The following is a 21382-nucleotide window of genomic DNA, read 5'->3' on the forward strand; positions in this document are numbered from 1 at the left end:
TTAAAGTTCTGTGTGTCATTATTATTGCTGCCTGTATTTGTGGTAGCAGATAGCGAAATAAAGATACGGGATGCAAAATTCAAATCACAAATGAAACTTACTCGATAGACGAGGATATCAAACTCAGGAGGAATACTTAAGGAATAATAATTACTTCTCTTTTTTTGTCCGAGATCGGTTAAATCAGATGTGGAAGGAAAATGTCCAACAATTGTTCACCACTCATTACAATCAAACAAAGCCTTTGCTTTAGTACCAAATTCCATTTGGTTGTTTCGGGACAAACGCCCTGTTGTCGAGACCCATTCTCATGTCTCCTGCGAAGCAGTTTAGTTCGGAAGAAACCCCTCTCTGTTCCTTTAACATGACAAAGTTTCTCCTTCGTTTCAAAAGTTTGCCCAATATGTCTTACTTAAACACCAAACTGTGTGACACATATTGCTACTGAAGTGTGTGTTTGCCACTTAGGTAGCTACCTCGAGGGAATGAGTCATTTCTAAAGCAAACAGCATGTTAAGGCCATGCTCTTTTCTCTCACTGATAATTCCAGATTGTGCAATGAGATGTTCTGAGCAATTACCCTTAAAAGTACCAGTAACCTAAACTGACTGTGAAGAATTAGAAACAGAGAAACTACACAATATAAAGTTCCACTTTAGTGACTTAAACCATTTGTCTTGCCTTAGAGAAATAAAAATGCAGACTTTTAAAACTTAAACACGCACAGTTCCAGGAGCCTCAATCAGCTATTCCGCAAGTGCTCCACAGAGGTTATTGGCAACAGCTGGGACCTGAAACCTCCTTCAGCAATGTTAGAGCTTCTCTGGTGTCTTTCTTCTTTGTCAAGCGCAGGAAAAACTCAAAGTAAACACCAATTAAGTGTATCTTTTGGCCTTGTTCGTACCGGTGCAGTTGTTTCTGCGTTGGGCCACACGACAAAGACATCATTCATAAATCCAGGAAGGCTATAATGAAACAATTAGGCGAGAGCCCTTAAAAATACATTTCAGAGCAGTTCAAATTGAGCAGCTCAAATATCAGAATTATGGCTTAATCTGTTAAACATGTCATGACCCACTGCGCAGGGTATAGTTTGAAATCCTGATAGAGACGGGTTTTCCACTGGCAGAATGAGATCCAGAGGAGAGGGGAAAGGGAAGGTGTACTGTGAAAACTCACCCGTGCCGTTTCTTTGCTTCCCCAGGAAGTCACACCCTGCAGCACCGGCTAAGGCCCAGCTCAATCAAACAGTTCAGAAAAAAAATTAATTTAAAAACGAAAGGAAAACAAAGGAGATAGCTGACAAAAAGAAAACAAAAAAAATACCAACAAACTGTCTAAAAGAAATGTCCTGCATGTGATAAAGCCAGACCAGCTGGCTTTGGATAGAAAACCCTGATTTGGGTTGTGTGTTTGCCCCCGATCTCTCTCTGAACTGAAACCAGGTCTGGTTCTTTCCAGCCACCGCCCCCCCCCTCCGCCACCGCTACCCCTACCCCTCTGTCCCAGCTGAACCCACCTGTTCCCATCACTCCTGAGTAAATTTAGCCTTTGAGAGATCACTGAGCCCCCCCTTCGTCAAGCACACACCCACCAGACCTTTGTCAGCATTGGCATATATGCCCTGGATTATTGCCCCCCACCCCCCAAGAATGCTGCCATCTTCACAGTGGCAAAAAAAGACTCCCCCCCCCCCTCCTCTTTCCCCTTCACACGTCTACAACTCAAAACCGTATCGACGGAGTTGTTGCAGGTGGAGATAAACATCCACACTCTATGCAGACTTTCAGTGCCTTTCCTTTAACCTTCCTGTAAACATCTGACAGAAAAGATACCGTATTAAAGGAGCCAGATCGTGAAGACTTGCATCATGGATGATCCCAGATTAAGAGCTCAAACGTTATTCTTTCTTTGATTTGATGACTTAGGCTATCGCAGCTGTAAAACATTTTAAATAAACTTTCCTCCAACAAATACTGCTACCTCTTTCATAAGCAGCGTCAGCGCAATCGATGTGAATCATAAATAAACTGTGCAATGGAAGAGATTAGCCGCCATTGATAGCATCTCGTCAAAATGTCAAAATACCAGGTGCAATGGTATACACCTATAATTTGGTAATTATAAACTCATTTAACTGAGTATATCTATGACTAAAATCCGCCTACAGTCTAAGAGCCACAGTGTTCAGGAAATGTAATTTTTTTCATTAATACCTGATAAAAATCATACATCTCCATCCAAGGGAAAAGTTTTGAGTTTCCCTAAGCTGCTGGCATCCTGACTGTGAGCCATTTCTCCTTCTAAATGATACATTCAGGAGAATGTAAGTATCAACAAGCTTAAATCGCAATATCCTCTGTGACTGTTTTCATATTAGCACAGTTTTGTGGGGGCGGCGCAGGGGTAATTGTATTTTTATCAAGTGTTTTCCAGTCAGGGGCTTATACCTGATGCCAAAATCTAATGACACTGAATGATACACCCAAATTAGTGTTTTATATATCCCTCTTAAATCATCCCAGCTAATGCAGAGATTGATGATATAAAGGAAAGATGAGTAGAATATAGATTGGCATTTTCCCAGAATACATCCAAAAGAGGAGATCCACGGCGAGGAGATAAAACAGTGGTGTTCCCCTGATGATTCATTCACACTCCTCTGACAGTGAAATATACTTTGTATTGATCCAGTTGTATTGTTTACATGTTTCTGGGCATAGATAATCAACTAATCTGTTTATTTTTGAAATTTTCTGTCACCGGGACTACATGTACCCCCGTACCGTCAGCGTCTGCGCGCTGTTTGTGATGACCTCATGGACAGGAATCCGGTGATCTTTTGGGTGGGGGGGTGGTGAGCGGTTGATGGATGTTAGTGGGAGTTAATTTAATTATGACATCCCTGCATGAGGGAGGGATCTGGTGTCTTGATCAAAGTAGCTTTATCACGGTGAGCTGTGCTGCACCCACAAAGCCAACTTCCCCTGAACAATGCAATACACACACTGTGTGTTTTGGCTACAGACGCCCTCTGAATACGCTGCTCTGCCAGCGAGGGGGCATTTTAGCTTTTAATAATGGAGGGACTACGTCGAAGGACAGAGGACGAAAGCCTGGTTGTCTCTTAATGAGTGTGTCGGGGTCGAGACGGGGGGAAAAACAGAGAGCCGCATGGCAGCATGTGACACACTGTCGACCACAAAAACCAGCAAGGCTGCAGCCGAGTCAGTAAACTTCAAGAGAACATCCTGTCCTAGTCAAACAAGGACTCGCCGGTCCACACACACTCTGCCTGGTCCAGCGTCAGGATTTTGTGCAGCCTATGTTTTCAGGCGTGCGTTCATACATGTGCATTGTAAGCGCACGTGTGTGCTTGTGCGTGTCGCCCAGGGTGAGGCCGAGCCCTCGCTGTGGCTCACACCACTGCGGGCTACGCCGTCGGCCAAACACAAAGTGTTCTGTCGGCCGAGAGGTGACAGGCGCTCAACAGGAAACGTGGCACGGCGTCTCCGCTGAAAACTCCCTTCACTCTGTTTTATTTTCTCTCTGCTTTTCTGTTGCTTTATCATTAAATCATCAACAGAAAATTAAAGTAATTATTGTAATGAACCCACTGACAGGTTTATGTAACTCTGGGTGGATTTACGAGCGCCTTTAAAACAACTCTACGGTCGTCTGGGGCAACCCCACAGTCTGCCTCCGAGCTGATGGTGATGACAATCACGCGTAAGAATGCAGGTGTATGTTTTCTAAACTTCCTTTTGAAAAATAATGCAGTATTGTATGCAATATTGTGATTTTGGTGAATATTATCTGTGTTTGCGTGTGTGTGTGAACAAGTATTACATAAGTTATACATTACGGGGACTCGCTTCCTTATGGGGACAAAACACAAGTCCCCATAAGCATCATCAAAATGATCATTCAATTTAAAGGTAAAGATTTGGGTTAAAGTTATGGTTATGGTCTCCAGGAAATGAATGCCATTTTATGTAATGTCCCCAAAAGTGATGGAAACACGGATGTCTGTGTAATCCAGAAGGATTTTTTTTTTTTTTTTTTTTTTGCCAGCAGCGCAGTGCATGGCGTGAGCTGACTTCAGCGTGTCTGCCCAGCCCTCCTCTCCACACAAGGTCGCTCTGTGTGTGTTCGGCCTCGGAGAATGAGGGGAGGCCGCGGCGCACAATCACCACTAAGCACATACCTTTCTGCCCCACAGCCCCACCAGCCCAGACACAAACCCAGGGGCTGTATGTTTATCAAGCGTCTCAGGGTAAAGACTGCTGATTTAGGACCGCTGCTCAGGTCCCCTTAACCACCGTTTTCATCACAAATCACTCTCAATGAAAAGGATTTGAAGCGCTGACTTTAAAATCAGCACTCAAAATCTGATACGCTCGATAAATACCAGGCGAGGCCTTAACCCGACCCGGATCGCGGCAGATTAACGAGGGTCGGCCGAACCGGGCCTCTGGAGCTCGATCCTGATGAGCTCTGTTGGTTTTATAAGAGGCCCCCTGTGACAGGATCTGATAAAACACAGCAGGAGGAGGGTTTGAAAGAGAGCTGGAGAGCACACGAGAGAAAGATTGAGAGAGACAAGGACATAGAGAGATTGAGAGAGCCCGAGAGTGAGAGCGCGAGTACACACCTCAATCCAAAAACAATATTTTGACTGAAACCTTACCCTCCCCATCTGGCTCTTTTGAAGGGTGGATTATGACTGGTGCCATGGCTAACTCTTTATCCCACACTGTTCCTTCTGTAAGTCTGCTCTGACATTTTTCCTAAAGGACAGTTGTACAGGAAATACATGCGAGTCCTGCGACTACTATCAGGCATTCAGAATATAAATCGCACACATAGCACAGAATTTGTTGAGTTAAATAAATACAGGTAGCGTAAAGACAATATGCTGCATATTTGTTGTATGGAAATAAAATTAAATTGTACAAGATATATAAAATTATGCTTTCTGAACTCGTAAGAGGACTGAGTGGCAGCAAAAGCTCTCCTCCTTTCTTACCATAGTGTGATTCAATCCTATGTCCTAAGGCGCCGTCTTTAAAGTGACGGGCGGCCCAATTGAAACGTCAGCTTCATATCTGCAATTTAGGGGAAACGTCAAAGATATTGGCAAAAGAGTACGAAAGGGCAAAAAATAGGATGACTCCTCGTTTAGCCGCATTTCATAAGCTTTCATACGGAGATCAGACCAAACCCACAATAGCAAAAACGAGCGCTTGATTAATATTCACGCTTTAAGTTTTAATCATTGATGTTGGATACAGTGCAACCACATCATTCATTTAAATCTCAGCGCTTTAACTCTCATTTTCTCCTCATATTGCTCTTTGAGCGCTTTCACCCCTGTGTAAACCGCCATGGCAGATGTTTTGACTTGAAAGCCAATAGGAAGTGAGACGGCGATGAACTTGCGATGCCATTTGAACCAGACTTAGCTACACGCTGTACCGTATTCAATAACGCCATATTAACTCAGTATATGATCCCGACGTCCTCTGAAAGCACGCCAAGTAATTGCCTATTAGTGCATTTTTCAAAGTAAGGCTATATTTAGCATCAGCACATAAGGAGCGGATCCTTAGCTTGTTGAATCAGAGCATTACATACTCCACCATAACCAGATATGTTTGTCCCGTCAGTGCGTTCAACTACGCAGAGCATCCTCGTGCAACAAATCAATTAGCTCCCGAACACCCGCTGAAGGTTATTGAAATGTAAGTAAGATAACGCAGCACTGCTGGAGAAGCCATTAGCAGTCTATTTTCTCACCGGACTGTGCATTAGTGCATATGTGTACCATTAACATTATATCGCTCTAAATGCACGTCTGCCCAGTACGTTCGTGTCTCATGATTACCGTTGGTCCATATGCTGAAGCTCTGCGCCGACCACATGAAGAAGCCGTAAATATATGGAGAATCTCATTCTCTTGAACCGATCTTCTTTTTGCATGTTAAGTTGGATGGGCAGTCACATGTAATGAGAGATTACAGTTCTTTCGACAATTACTGACAGACATTGCTTCAGAAGGCACAACATCGTATGTCTGAGAAAAAATACGCGCTTAGGTCTTTTTAGTCCTAAAGTTTGTGGGGGGGGGGGGGGGGGGGTTTCAAATTTTGAGGAAAATTGAGTTTTGGAAAATGTGTTAAAGTAGTTGTGAAAAGAAAAAGCAAATAACGTACTGAGTCAATATTTGTGTGTGCTCATAGCGAGGAGAAACGAAAGCGTCGGTGATGTCTTGGTGTGTATCACGTCATCCCGCTTCACGGGTTATTGGCGTACTCTAAGGGGAAATCATTCTGCATCACTCCTCATTTCTCCTTAATACACACCTACAAGAAAATTCAGTCTTCCAGCTTTTACGACTCTTTTTCCTGTGTTGTGATATATTACTCTGACAACTCATTTTCAGTGTCTCTCAGGCTCAGCCAGTGAACCACCAGCATCAGATTCATTAATCACCATCAACAGCTAAGGCCTGTTTATTTGGATATATTGATGGTTTCAGAGGTTTTTGCGGTTTTGCTTCAGCTTAAGTTTTATGTAGTCTGGTGTGGATGAGAGAAAGTTTCAGTTGACTGTAGGTCCCTTGATCTGAACCTCATTCTCAAAAGAATTTCTCAGATTTGGGCTGTGTAAATGTATCTGTTGATGTGAGTAGACATATAAAAACGTATGACTTTTGTCTCCTGTGTTGCTTTAGGGTCCAGAGTTTTTTGTCTATAAATAACTGGAGTGATGAAATCTAGATTTTGCTGGTCAATTCCAGATCTAATTTCTTAATGTTCTTGTAGGTCTTTGTCAAACAGTCAGACTGAGATGTAATAAAATATCTATTCTTGCACCTTTTAGTTTTCCCAGCAAAGTTTGGGAAGCTATTGTAAGTAGGCTATTTGTAGCGAGTGCAGTGATATATGGGTAAAATTATACGACGGCTGAGGGATATCCATAGTTTGCTACACCCTTTGAGAGTCTGATGACAAACGAGTGCAACGCTCGCCTATGTCAAATGTATGACATGAGAGACTATAGGGAAAGAGCCACAGGCTGCAGCTCACAGCCGACCAAAGCCTGGGGGAGTACAGTGCCTCGGTGCCCAGGGAAAACAAAGTCTCAGGCCAGAGGTTTAGGGTGTTGCCTGGCTCTTCTGTCAACTGCATTTAACATGACAAAACACAACTCTGACTCAGACCACATAGATAGAAAACTTCTGACTATGTCAGGGGAAAAAGTGATATGTCAGTTGTTTCATTGTGGCGCATTCTGTACGACTGCCACGCACGCAATGGAGTGTTTAAAAAATACAGAAACAATTTTAAGAAGGCAATTGTTGAGATGTTCTGTACAAAAGAACCAAAGCTGTACAAATGACAACAACAACGACAAAAAGTGGGATAAGAATAGTAAGAAAAAAGAAGGGAAAAGTGTGTTGTGAAGAGCTGTTGGAAAATGGAAAATGCAATTTTCTGTATTTCTCTTAAAGACCTGAATTTTCACACATACTTACAGACAGTTTAATTAATTTATTTGTTGTTCAAGATTCCCAAATTACTTCTATTGCCTATATGCTGCTGGAAAAGGAAAACACTTCATTTGAAGAGCGTCATTAGATGCAATCTTGTATTGAATCCATCTAAATATGGAGGGACATCCCTGTGTCAGGCCATGTCTTCCCTCTACTGTTGCATCTTCGTCTGATTTATATTTACATTTCTGATTTATATTTCAGAGCACAGTGCGGTATTTCTTAAATTAGCGCCTTCATTAAAAGGTGTCTCGTTTCTTCCATTAGATGCTGTCATGGTGGCAGTGCTGTAATCTGTCTGATGTAAATCCTCTCTGCTTTGCGGTGGCTCTGAGTAAGGAACTCCGCGGGGCTTATACGCATGCCTGCCAGCCATAACGCGCGCACATTCACACGACGCACGCAGGCAAAGACGCGCGCAGGCATTTGCACAGAGCACGCAAACCCACTCACGGCGGGCATACATACGCTGACAGGGTACGCATAGGTTCACGGAGAGAAAGAGCGAGCCAGGCTTGTCATCCACCTGTCAGGAGCAGTAATCATTTCAAAGTGTTTCTCTCAAAGTGTGTGCCACACGCCCTCCATGTTGAACACTGGAGAATAATCATTTAAATGTCTCCCAATCAGCCCTTTTGCCATCTTCAATTACACCTTTCCGCCCTTACATTTGTATAATTTTCTAATCTAGCCGAGGCGTGGGGCTGTCAAATGTGCCAGAGAAAGCAGCAAAGCACCGCCAAAGACTGACAGATGGATCCACCAAGATGGAGAGGCATGTCTCTGGATCTTCCATATGCCCTGGCACTGCTGGTGGATTATGGTCACATCCGGCTGGATTTTCGCCGTCGCTGTTGGAAGTACTAATGGTTGTTCCCTGTCTGTTGAAGACCGTGTATTTCTTTATACAATAAAAGCAAAGCCGAAATACGAGCTTTCCGGAAGAGCAAGGCTCACGATGAAAAAAAAAAAAATAGCATGATCTCAATTTGCGGGGAAAAGTGACAGAATAGAAAATTCAGATTACCTTAATTTAGCGAGGTTTAACGGTGGTTAAGCAGCACACGGGTTGACTAGTTGTTCCAAACAAAGTGCTACAGAGTGATTACTTGTTCTTGCAGTGCCTTAGTATTGATTTTCTGTCATTTCACAAGAACTCACTACCTTTGTGTGGAGCCACTAAGAGGTAAAAGCATTTTGAAAGGGCAGCTCTTGGTTTAGTTTAGTTTCGGGTAGTGCTGTTCTGAGCAGATGGATGTGGAGTGCCAGTATAACCCTGCGTTGTCACTATTACAGTGTTTTAGGTTAAAGTGCCCAACTGCCCACCACTCTCCTAACGGGGAAAAAACACTGAAAATGACAGAATGGTGGAGGGCCCTTCTGCTTCCTTTCGTTTTCTTCTTTTTATTTCTGGAACTGAATTTAATTTGAAAATGTACCGCATGACCAGATACTCCCATTTAATGCTATCTAATATTATACAGTATTCTGTACATGTAACTATTATGTATTCATAGGTACAACACACAAGTCTCCTATGTTTGTGTTTTTAGCAGTCACCTGCAGAAAGTTAAACTTTCAGGAGCATTGTTAGGAGGAATGAAAATGGAATCAGTGTGATTACCTGGCAATGACAATGTAAATAACATTTCAAATATTTCTTCAAGGACAAAAATAAGATTAGTAGCAATCACTGCCACAGTAATTTCCAAACACATACACACGCAAACACACACGGAGTAATTAGTTAATGCAGCTTTGTTATGAACAAATGTGATGCTTCAATTCTGCTGGCAAATCAAACGGCTTTGGCTCGTGCTTTCAGACTCATTAGAATAGATCTAAGGGATCTTTTAAAATGGAACATGTGTCCTTGGTCTTGACTCAAATACCTGATCCAATCCATCGGCTCTCAGAGTGCGCCGGAGCCAAGGCCGGCACATCAAGACGCATTCATCTGCTCTAGTTGCGCGGATGGAGAGATGTAAAACGGTTTCATTCCAGCAACACTTTCTATGGAACACATATCTGTACTATTTTTTCATATCGCTATATTGCATTATAATGTATGTGTGATGCATGATAAGACATGAAGCGTCTTTGAAAGACATGAGGCCTTATGAGCGTGATCATAATTCTTCTTTACAGATGTCGCCAAACAAATGGAAAAAAAATAATTGCGTGCAATTACATTTTTGTAAATTTATGTGGTGCAATTCATCAGGGTGTCGTTTTCCAGCAATCCCACCATTTGGCAGACGTGCCCTCAATAGTAAACATCAGAGAGCCACTGCCGCTGCAGCAATTTATGACTTACATAAACTTAATATCTGCTTCTTGTAAACATGTTTTCTTTTTTTTTTTTCTTTTATTCGGCGTAGCCTTCTGAAAGTGGACGACATCCACTGATGTTCACATGTCTTTCATTTTCTTCCTCTGGAGCCGGTTCGGCTGCAGCTTTGCAACACCAATTTAAAAAAGGTACACAACGCGCGGTCTCCCGATCAGAAAACAGCCCTTCTTTTGTAGCCTTTGGAGGAGTTTAAACCAATACTCCATGTTATATTTAGTGTCGCTCCTCATTTCTCACAGGCAGTTTGATATCGCTGAATGACAAGTATAATTTCGCCAAGGTCTGTGTTTTGGTTGAAAAGTAAACAAAAAAAAAAAAAAGAGGATATCTTTACCTTTGGCTCAAAATAAAAGGTAGAACAGGAATAAATAAATGCAAATAGCAATTTGTTCACGATACACATTTTCAACAGCTACCTAAAACGCAGCTACAGCCTACAAAAGGGAGACAGAGCAAGGCAAACACTGCCTGCAGTGCAGACAGTCTATCACGTCATTGATCTCGGCCTCATCAAAACTCTAATTCTTTCTCACAGCACTCTTGTCCTCAGATCCTGTGCACGTGCTGGCTTTGGTTGTCTGATAAATAACGCTTCCTGTCATGAGCCTTCCGTGTGGAACAGCTTTCAGTTTGAGGACAAGCGTAGCTGTTCAGATTTTCCCAACTGGACTTCTGACACAGCAGACACTCACACAAACAGAAATGCAACACCTCTGCATCAGATTCCTCACCACAGCTGAAGGAAGGAGCGAGGGAGAGCGGGAGGGGAAAACAGACAGAGCGTAGGTATTAATACTGCGTACGTACAGTATGTATAAACTAATATAAGATAATGTTGTTACCGGTCTATTCAGAAAATATACAGAATCAGTGCACTGATGAACATTTTGTTCCCACACTGTTCGAAACATCCTCTGACTGGCTATGAACGAGAGTCATCTGTCAACACTATTTTCAGACTCGCTCTCCTGTGGCTGCAAGTATCAAACTAAACTGGGCTTTCCTCTGAGAAACCAGCAGAGAAAGTCGACACAAATCACACAATATAATCTTTATGTTTAAAGACAGCTGTTCTAAATCCTTAATTGAAAGTAGGTTTCAAATGTACCATGAACACGAGCGCACAGAAATGCAAAAGTAATCCAATGGAGCTGTTTTATGTGTTAAGGCGTAGCGAGGCACTTTTATGCTTTTCCAATAATGTAAAATGACACTAAAACAGCAAAACCAATGTTTAATACTGACATGTGGAGGCTGAATATTGTTCTTTACATGAATTTTACATTGCAGGGTAGTCATAGTGACTCACCGAGCAACTCGGTCTCCTGCTGTTTAGCACAAAGCCTGTCAAATGGTGAGTGTCTTTTATCCGTATATTCTTAAGCTTAACTCGGTAGCAAAATAATGTTCTATTTCCCATCCAGCCAGAAAGTTCACGTTTCAGTAATGTGTCCAGACCTTTTAAACATAGAATTTGGCTTGCAGCAGGCAGTTGCTCTGCCTACTTCCCATCCTTCCTTCAGATTTTAAGAAGAGAAGTTGAGAACTGTCCAATTTCTTAAAAAGCACATTCGAGCAGTTTGATCATTGAGGCTGTCCATAGTGGCTGCACCAGAAAGGAAAATATTAATCAGGTGAAATTTAGTCTGCAAAGAGGGAAAAAGAAGGGTGGCATTTGGCTGGATAACAGAATCTTCGAAACATGGGTCACCACCCCTAAACGCGCTGCTGTCTTACATTCGCCATGTATCTCTATTGGAGTAAGTTTCACTTTGCCTTTATAGAGTTTCAGGATGAGTAGGTGTTTTCTGCTGAAAAGCACTTGAGACAGTTGTCCCCACATGCCTCCATGCGGGCCTCCTTCTATCTTAACCCTCTGTTCCACTCGCTTTCTCTTCTCAGTGGAACTGAAAGTGTTACATACGTGACATTAAATACATTACTGTCCATTCTAAGATCAGTTTGCATGTACAATTCTGCTGTACTGAGTAGTAAATATAGCAATCACCAACAACAAATGCTGTGCAGCTTTGACAGTGCATCTAATGGGATATGCTGCTGTTAAATCCTAACAAAATAAACACTCTTTAATCACTGTTAAAATGCATTGAATCTGCTAAAGCTTGAATTCTATCATATAATTGAACACCACCTTAACAATTAATAGCAACTTTTGTGTGCTACTGTGTGCACAATTTCTCTACATGATGGCTGATGGAGCACAGATGCACAACAGTGACTTTTGAGCGGACTGACTGGAAGCTAAGTGGTTAATCAGAAATGTCTGTGCATGCCCTGCGCAGAACACCATGCAAGAAACTGGAAGTATGAATAAAGTATGCTGTCGAACATGGCGGCATGATTATTTTAATGTGATGCATTCTGTGTAATTAAAATGCACCATCATCTCCATCTTCTCCCAGTGACACCAACATTTCATGTATTCAAATGGAACCACAAACCACCGAACATTGGCTGACCTTACAACATTTTATGTTTGTGTGTTTTGGCCCCCTTAGAGGTATTTTTCCTTTTTTAAAATTATATGGGATATTTTGATCATGTTTTCACAATGATTTACATTTCAAATAATGTGTGGGGATTCATTTCTTTGGGCAATTATGAGTAAGAACTTTAAAACCTTCGTGCTGTTTTAAAGTATCTTGATTCTAAATACGCACATCATGTTTACCATAGAGTAAATACAAAGAGCTCTGCATGTACAGACTTTATATTGACTGTACAAAAGCAACATTACAAAACAAAACATGCTGCAAAAACAAGCACACAAACAAATGAACATTCTGCACAATTTTAAAAAGCTGTAAGAGCAAAAGACAGGACGGAAATCATCTGCCAGCAATTGTCTCAGCAAAACTTCCTTCTTGAGCTGAAAAGCAAGGGCTTGGACCTCCGCTGCAGCTGATAAGGCTTTGTGTGGAGTTAGTTATTTTTTGAGGGAGTGGTGCAACCCGACTAAGAGACTTTATTGATTCAAATTAATTAATCCACTTACAGAGGAAGGGGATTCTGTAGCTCTGGAGCGACTTAAATAGTCCACACAAATTAAACTGTAAATTTGTTGCCTTTAATGATATTCCGAAGTAATTGAATTGCAGGAATGCTTCAAAATATGTGGCATTAGCATGCAAAAACCATGTGTTTTAGCAATGGATAACCCAAATAAATTTGATATTAATTAATTTTTGATACGGTTCAAGCCTGTTTAGTGTGATTGTAATTACCATCTCTGCGGTGAAGTAAAAGCATGTGGGTTTAGTGAGGAGGGGCACATAAAGCTAATACAAATTCATATTTCAGATGTTAGGAAATAATATACAGAAAAATGTATGTGAAAAGAGGGTAGCTTGTGCATTTATCACTGAACTACATCATTTCAATTTGTACAATATGGTTTATTAATGCAACATTGCAAGATGTATTATGCTTAATAATTCCACTGCTGTGCATTGAAACTGCAAAGCAGTGTCTGAGGTGGGGAGGTGGGGTTACATATATATATATATATATATATATATATATATATGTGTGTGTGTGTGTGTGTGTGTGTGTGTGTGTACTGAATATGCTGAATTTGGTCTGGCAGTAAAGTTGTAGGTGTCCCATATCGCTACTGTTCCTCTTTTTGCCTTCCTAATACTTTGTGACAGCCATACCACAGCATCCTTAGCTAATCCCAACAGGAAAAGCATAGATTAAACATTTTGTACCTGCACAGATGATTTTACATGCACTCCATGACAACTGCCACTACCCATGCCAAAAATGAAAAAGTGAAAAAGATAGACACGGTAGAAAAATAAGCACGACATATTTATCCCTTTCTAATTTGCAGAGTGAAGTTGGTAGGATAATTGATGCAGCGTTGTTTCCTTGCACATCTGTTTTCTGTGATGCATGGCACATGCGTGTATATACATCTGTGCGCGCGTGTGTGTGTGTGTGTGTGTGTGTGGACGTGTAGTACCCATGTTGTGGCAGCTTAAATCTGTTCACACAGTCCCATTGTGGGGACTGTTCGTTCTGGGGACAAGTCCCCTTAATGTAAATCATTTAATTTTAGGGTGAAGACTTGGGGTTAGGTTAAGGTTAAGGTTAGGCACGGGTTAGGGCTAGACAAGTAGTGTTTATGGTTTATGGGTAGGGTAGGTCTCCAGGAAATGAAGGCGAGTCTACATAATTTCCCCAAAAGTGATGGAAATGTGTATGTGTGTGTGTGTGTGTGTCTGTGTGTGTCTGTGTGAGAGAGGGTATTTGGCATGCTTCTGGCTTGAGACACGTGAGTGAGTCTGCTTTTATACCTTTGTTGACACACAACATACACAGACACACACACACACATTTTAGTTAAAAAAGCATCATCCCACCTCCACTGTGTTTGTGAATACAATGTGCACTGCACGTATTGTCAAACTTACATGACACACAGTGACTTAAATAAACGCTTCAACTCTGCATCAGAATCCATATTTGTAATCTCATTTAACCCTTAACTTCAGGGTGTTTTTCAAAACATTCCTACATACCTCAGGTCTTAGGCAAGCTGGCATTAATATAACGAGGATTCAGCCATACAATAAAATCATATTGCTTTTCACAATGTCTTATTCACAACAGCAAACACACAATATATTTTTGTCATTAATGATATTGTTAATGTATTGTTTTTCTAAATGAATTCATATTTCCCAGCGTAGCCTGTTCTATTCCATATTTGCACTGTACTGTCTTATACATGGCTTACTGTAACTTCTCATAAACACCTACCAAAGCACAGGAATCACAGATCTCACTCACATGCTTCAACATGGTTGCGCGGCGCACTGCTCCGCTGTTTTGCGGTCGAGCGTGGATGGACTCGTGTGGCATCTCCAGCATCTCTGTGGGAGTTCCTCAGCTGAAGCGTTTTTTTTGGACAAACCAGAGACCTTTCAGATCATCCATCAGCGTTTGGAAGTCGTGGCACCTCATTCCTTTTCTGCAGCCGAGGTTTTCCTGGAAAGTGCCTCGCTTGTGAGATCTGGCTTCCCAAGTTGGAGTTCCGGCCTGGAAAATCGATTGTGTGTTCATAGCAGCCTGGTTGAGAGATGTTGACTTAACCACAAATAAGTGATTTTGCGTGTTATCGCAATGCATTTTGTGCTTGTCGCGTGTCATGTGGTCCCATTTAGTCTCTACTGAATTCTGCTGTGTTAGATGCCGTGTCATTTTCTGTGGCAATGTCATAGAAAGGAGAATGTCAGGCGTACTATAAAGAGTGAGGCAGTGGTGGCTGGATGGATCACCCAGGAGACAACAGGTTGTGTCCTGTGTGAAACCAAAAGTCAGCTCATTTTAACTTACATTACGTTCATAAGATAACTGAACTCTTGCAACTAACATGCTTGTTTTAAACCAAACCACGATCTCTTCCTAAACCTAAGCAATCTGTGGCAATTTCGATTAAGGCCACATAACCATGAGGATTAGGGTCACCTGACTTTGACCTTTCCTGCACATCCAAAAATTTTGGACACTCTTCACAACAGAAGTGTTAAATGGCACACAAAATGTCCTTAAAAGTGGTGCTATTTCTACACAATCCCATGATATCACATTGCTGGAGTCCACTACCCGGTCTGCTGTTCTGAGCTGCTGAGCTTCGTCATTCTCATGTTCCAGCTCTGCTTTTAAATTATTTGATTCATAAATCAGTGGCTCACTGCCACAGCTCTGCACTAAACCTGACACCCAGATGCTGCACCATCATGCTACTGTGACTGCAAGCTAATATTAACAAACTTTTTATTTGTTTATTCTATTCACTCACAGTAATGGTGACTCGGAAGCGCCTTTATGAGGCCAAACAGGAAAACACAACATTACCCGCTATCTCTTGTGCCCAGCATACCGCAAATAAAAAAATAGCACTCTTATAGCACTCAGGTCTAGTGACCCGACAGACTTTATAGGGAAAAACATTAGAAAAGCAGCATTTTGCCTCATGTCTGGCATTTTGACAACAGAACGTTGTTGTGATCACGAAATACCTGAAAAATGCACCCTGGTTAATCCACGACTGAAATCTTCAATCAATTCCTGCACAAGTCCAAAGTCCAGTTGCTGACAACCGAATGTATACTCAGTGTATAAATTGTGTGCAAAAGATCTGAAGAGATCTGCAAGAGATGTGACGAAGTGTAGAATGTCGCATCATCTCGTCAACAAAGCAGCAGTCCTATAAAAGATAGAACCTCTCCAGATCAACATTTTGACACTGCATCTCAAACCACACGCTGCGCTGAACATTCACTCAAAAGAGCATTATTAGCATGCCATAACATTTTTAATATCCTCATTCAAAGAACTTTTTTTTTTTTTTTTACAAGTTCATCATACGTCATACAAAACACTCGTTAAGCTTCAATTTGCTAACTGGGAGTTCATTAATTTCTGGGCAAGCTGGCACTTAAATGCAGCAGCTAAACCTTTTTAAACAGCTCCTGAACGTTTTTGAGCGTATATTTGTGAAGTAAAGAGTGTGTTTCACGTCTATCTGCATTGTGAGTACTGGAATGATTTCATATAATCCTTGCTAAGATGGTGCAGTTTTCCCTGGAGATGCTGCGTTCGAATGCATTTTTGCCAACAATGCTGAATCACAGTTGACGGCGTGCCATTACAGCAGACACAACAAGATGACCTCCCCCAGTCAAAGCTTAATCCCTCCTTTTTTAAAAGGACCCTATGGTGAAGGCTAATGAAATGCAACTCCTCTCCAGCTCCCCAGTGAGCGGAAGAGGATTTTTCTGATTGAAAACTTCCTGGAGGTGTCTTGCTTGGTTTGTGAAACGTTGTAATTACTGCTGGGGGTCTCCTCCCGCTCTGTTTGTAGGGGGGCTGAGCAGCGTTTGCTCGCGCTCCAGGGTTCTCCCTCAGTTCAGCACACTTAGGCCCGTCTAATTAGAGTCTCTGCCACGTCTCCGCGCTGCTGTCTCCATGCGCAGCTGGGGACAACCTCCAAATCAAGCTGTGGCACGCAGACGCTCACAGAACATCGGTCGGTGAGCAACAACAGGCGACACTCTCAGTGCGATGTGAACATTAGCTCCTTCCCTCTCTCTCTCATTCATCCCCTCCCTTCTCCACTTCCTCCTCCACCACCTAAGTCCTCTTTTCTCCATCCTTCTTTTTTTTTTTTTTTTTTCCCTGGCTTTGTTCTCCCTGTTCTCCTCACCAAGCTCAGGCACAGCGGCTACAAAGAGCCCCACATAGGAAGATGAGAGGGAGCAGAGAGTGAAGAGGGTTCAGATGCTGCACAGCGCTTGTGTGTTTGTGTTTCCGTGTGTGTGTGGAAGTCTGAGAGTGTGAGGCGGCAGGAGATCGCCAGGGTAGTGAGAGTCGGTAGTACACCCAGAGGCACTGAGAAAGAACAGAGAGAACACTTGCCCCCCCATCAAGAGCAGTTGTTCAACCCCCCGAGGCGAGGTGATGCAGGGATGGGGGGAGCAATGAAGGGCAGAGAGGTGGCAGGCAAAGCTACACTCGTCTGCTTTTCTCTTTCACCTGTTCACCTTTACAGTCTCTTCAAACTCTCCCCCACCCGTTCCTTATACCCAGTGGGTTCATGGAGACTGCTGGTGTAGGTTTTTTTTTTCACATCTCCTTGTCTCAGATAAAGTTTAGAAAGCACCAGCTGCCTGTATAGTTGCAAATCTATAAGATACAAGCAGACGCGTTAATCTCCTGCACAGGCGAAATTCCTGTGGATGTGCGTGAGCGTCACCGTGCACGTTTGTGGACTGAATTAACATCCAGGATGAACAAATGCAAATGCACTCTCAGATTTTCCATTTGCTTTATTATGCTTTGAGTTTGAAATGACACACTGCAGCCTTTGATTCGAGCTGGGAAACAGGTTTGTAACTCAGATTTCTTTTGTTTTGCACTTCAATTAATCAGTTATTTAGTTACATTTTCAAATAAGAAACCTGCTACAGTAACATTTTTAGTTTCTCCTTTTGAAAAAACTCCCTGATGCATTTGCACTGTTCCTGTTTCATTCCTACTTCTTGAGCGTAGCTGCATACTAGTGGCAGCCCAATCCTAAAGTTCTATCACAGCTAGTGAGATGGCGAAGAGGGCAGCCATTACAAATATTCACATTATTTTGAATTAGTGGGTAAAAGGGACAAAAACATCACGGTGAAACAAAATGCAAATCGTGCCTTGGTGGCGAGTGTCTGTCAGCTGCTCTACTCCAGATTTGAAGAAGCACCTGCAAGCCAAGCGCAGCCCCACGACATTCAGGCACCCCTCGGCTTCTGTTTACTTTCATGTGCTTCAAATAATTCTGCTTTTTTCATCGCAGAAAGTTACATGTTGTACGACTTGTTAGGGTACGTGCATTGAGCCCTGTTTCGCTCTTTATTTTATGTTTATTTGTAACTGTTGTAAAAAGCTGTAGCGGGGATATTGCGTCTGTTACTCCTGTTATTACCCTGCAGAGTTACAGATTACGGGCTGTAGGCTGCGCTATGCAATGACGGCAGCCAAAATTCATTTAAAGGTGAATGTTTAGCAGGCTATGAGCCCTCTGCTGTAACAAAGTACCTTTCTCCACAGGTAACGCTGTAATGTAACAAGTCACTTTTAAAAGTAGCGTCACCCAGCAAGGTTTGTAACCGCTGCTGCTCTAAACCCAGAGGAGGATGTTGTCCTACTCTCTGGCTCTGTGTTCATTATGTATACTGCTTGTATGCGTCTATGTATGTATGCATGTGTTCGCGTGCGAGTGTGCTCGCGTCTAATGAGGCTGTGTTTGTTTCGATCAAGAGGGAGGGGTGCATAAACATGGACGGGAACAGCGGTGTTTGAGTCATATACAATGAGGGATGAAACAGTGTGCAACATAGAGCATGATGTACCCTCTGGGACTCATTCACACACACATACTGCACAAAGAAAAACGCACATATAGGCTGTGCGTCCTAGCATCTTAATCAATGGGGAAAAACAACACAGAAAAGAGCGGCCATGGCAAACCCGCATTCTGATCATTCAAAGCAATGCGTATATGTTTGCATATACAGTATATGCATTTTCTTCTCTCTTTTGTATACACTTGTGTAGTTATATAGGAAGAATTGAGAACATGAGAGGCTGGGGGACCTTGTTTTCTTTCCAACAATGCGATGCTGCACCTGGAGAGCGGAGGGAAGTGACCATATCTACCAAGTGCACTCTCAGTTCTGCTGTGGCTTCTTCCATTTCTCTCTCCCCCCGTCTATCGTGTCTGAGGACGCACACCTGCAGCAAGCCTCTAACCACGCGCCGTGCTTCAGTAATCTGCTGACTCCCCCCTGATTTACAGCTCCATGTCTGGTGAGTAGCCTAGGAACTCTGGCTGCTTGCTAACTGGACACTGTACACCATTTATTAGACCCACTCGCCTAAATCCATACCATACCAAAAGGAAAGCGACAAACAGCTTGTGTGTACGGCTGGGTCTATACATAGGCGAGCTCTGGAGTGTCCGTGCTTCCGGTTGTTGGAAATAAAAAGCCATCTGGGGTGGTGATGTATCCAGTATTTTTCTGAAGCATTTTTGCCTATAATTTGATCGGGACCTCTTAGTGTGGGGAACAGTGGAACAAAATACACGAAAGGGCCCGAAAGAAACTTGAAATTATGTTTGATTTTATGTTTCTTTTTTCTTATTGGCATTATTAGTGTCTAGATTAATCCTTACTTTTGCTGAATAAATGGCGTTCTTTGTGTGTGAACCAATATTGGAACCTACCCCCTTTCTAAAAGCTGCACTTGGTTGAGTCCATTCCCACAGTAAAGCTGGACACAAATAATCTGTGTCCAAACACGATTTTTGCACAGACGCTGATGCAGACATTTAGCGACACCTTTCAGGCAACCGTGTCTCTCTGAATACATTCTCAATGAGACAGTCAAGAGAAATTAATTATTTGAGGAGTTACTCGTTTACTCATGTTACTGGATGAGAGACAAGGTTGGCAAAAGAAAAAAAGTCTTATTAAAGGATAACTTTTGTTTTTTACAACCTGGACTTTATTTGTAGCATTAAATACGACCATTTAGACACCCAGACAACTTTGGTGGCATGGTGGTATATCCGTATAACGCGAGTAATCGGGGCACCCGTGCGTAGCCCGTCCACCGCCTCAGAGTCGGAAAAATATTCATCCATTTAGTGAAAAATAACAGTCGCAAACTACAGCTAAACTAGCCGACCGCCGCAGAGTTAGCCGTGCTCGCAGCGTGCGGTGCTCGAAAATGACATCATCCACGTCAGAAGTAGTTGTCTAGAGACACTGGATGTTGATAACACGCCACCACGGGCTCAGAGGGGAATAGCACCAGCATATCATAACAAAATATTGGAATATGAACGAGTTTCGCCGCAGATTATGCGTTTATAGAGGCTACGCACGGGTGCCCTGATTACTCGCATTATACGGATATACGCGCCGCTCCTCTGGGGCTAATTTCTTCAAAACGACTCCAAATGCCACCAAAGTTGTCTGGGTGTCTAAATGGTCATATTTAATGCTACAAATAAAGTCCAGGTTGTAAAAAACGCAAGTTATCCTTTAAGTTATTCTGAAATACAGCAATCCTTCCTCAATATGAAGGGCAGAAAATATGGATTTTTTTCAAGTTTTTTATTTTAACTAAGAACAGTTTTCATACAGTTTTGTAACAATCTCTCCAAGCAAATTTCATAGTGAAAATGGAGTAGCAGAAAGGGGCTATTTGTCTAACATGTTGTGGTGTTATGAAAACGTAAATTACTAACTACCTTAATATCCAATAAAGGTGCATGTGTTTTGTTGTAATTCAGTTATTTGTACATGATGGACTTATTAAAAGGGAGAGCCACTGGCATTGCATATGCACAGGCCCCAATTTTTGCACAGTGCACCTGATTTGAGGAGACAGAGGAGAGGAGACGATTCGAAAATATAAAGAGCTAAGCTACAGTTGCTTGGAAAATGCCAATATGGGCAGGGCAGGAATTTCACAGGCGCCACGAGGGCCATGGCTGCCGTGCCCCTTCGGTTTAGCCTTATGACCCTCAAAAAATGATATACCCTGCGGCCACAGTGGCCTTGATGCCCTGCCTGCACTGCCCATTTTCTCCTTTGCCTCCTGTCAATATGGTTTTTAAACACCAGTGACTTTTCTTATTAGACAATATCGAGTGAAATGCTGCAGTGATGGATTCGATTTCAAGCCTGATATAAACTGATGGCAAACTATTTATCACAATGGTTTAACGCATCTTACCGACTTAATCAAACTCATCCAGATGTGCCGATGCTGCAAAGCTGTGAGTGAGTGAACTCTTGAGAAGAGAAGAAGAAGAAAGTCAACTTTGATAAACAAGCAAACGAATAAGACATAAGAAAAAACTCAGCATATAATGTCGACTTGGC

At 42.4% G+C, this 21382-nt stretch overlaps 1 protein-coding gene across 1 annotated transcript in view; it reads right to left on the bottom strand.

Annotated features, from left to right (window-relative positions):
* mef2cb (myocyte enhancer factor 2cb) overlaps positions 1-1257 on the bottom strand; it is a 68066-nt gene extending 66809 nt beyond the window's left edge. Inside the window, exon 1 of the mRNA XM_041938038.1 lies at positions 1180-1257. The gene's annotated coding sequence lies outside the window, so the exon portion shown is untranslated. The remainder of the gene's footprint in view (positions 1-1179) is intronic.
* Between the last annotated feature and the right edge of the window lie 20125 nt (positions 1258-21382).

Source organism: Chelmon rostratus, chromosome 5 (genome assembly GCF_017976325.1).
Source record: "Chelmon rostratus isolate fCheRos1 chromosome 5, fCheRos1.pri, whole genome shotgun sequence".
Lineage (NCBI taxonomy): Eukaryota > Metazoa > Chordata > Actinopteri > Chaetodontiformes > Chaetodontidae > Chelmon > Chelmon rostratus.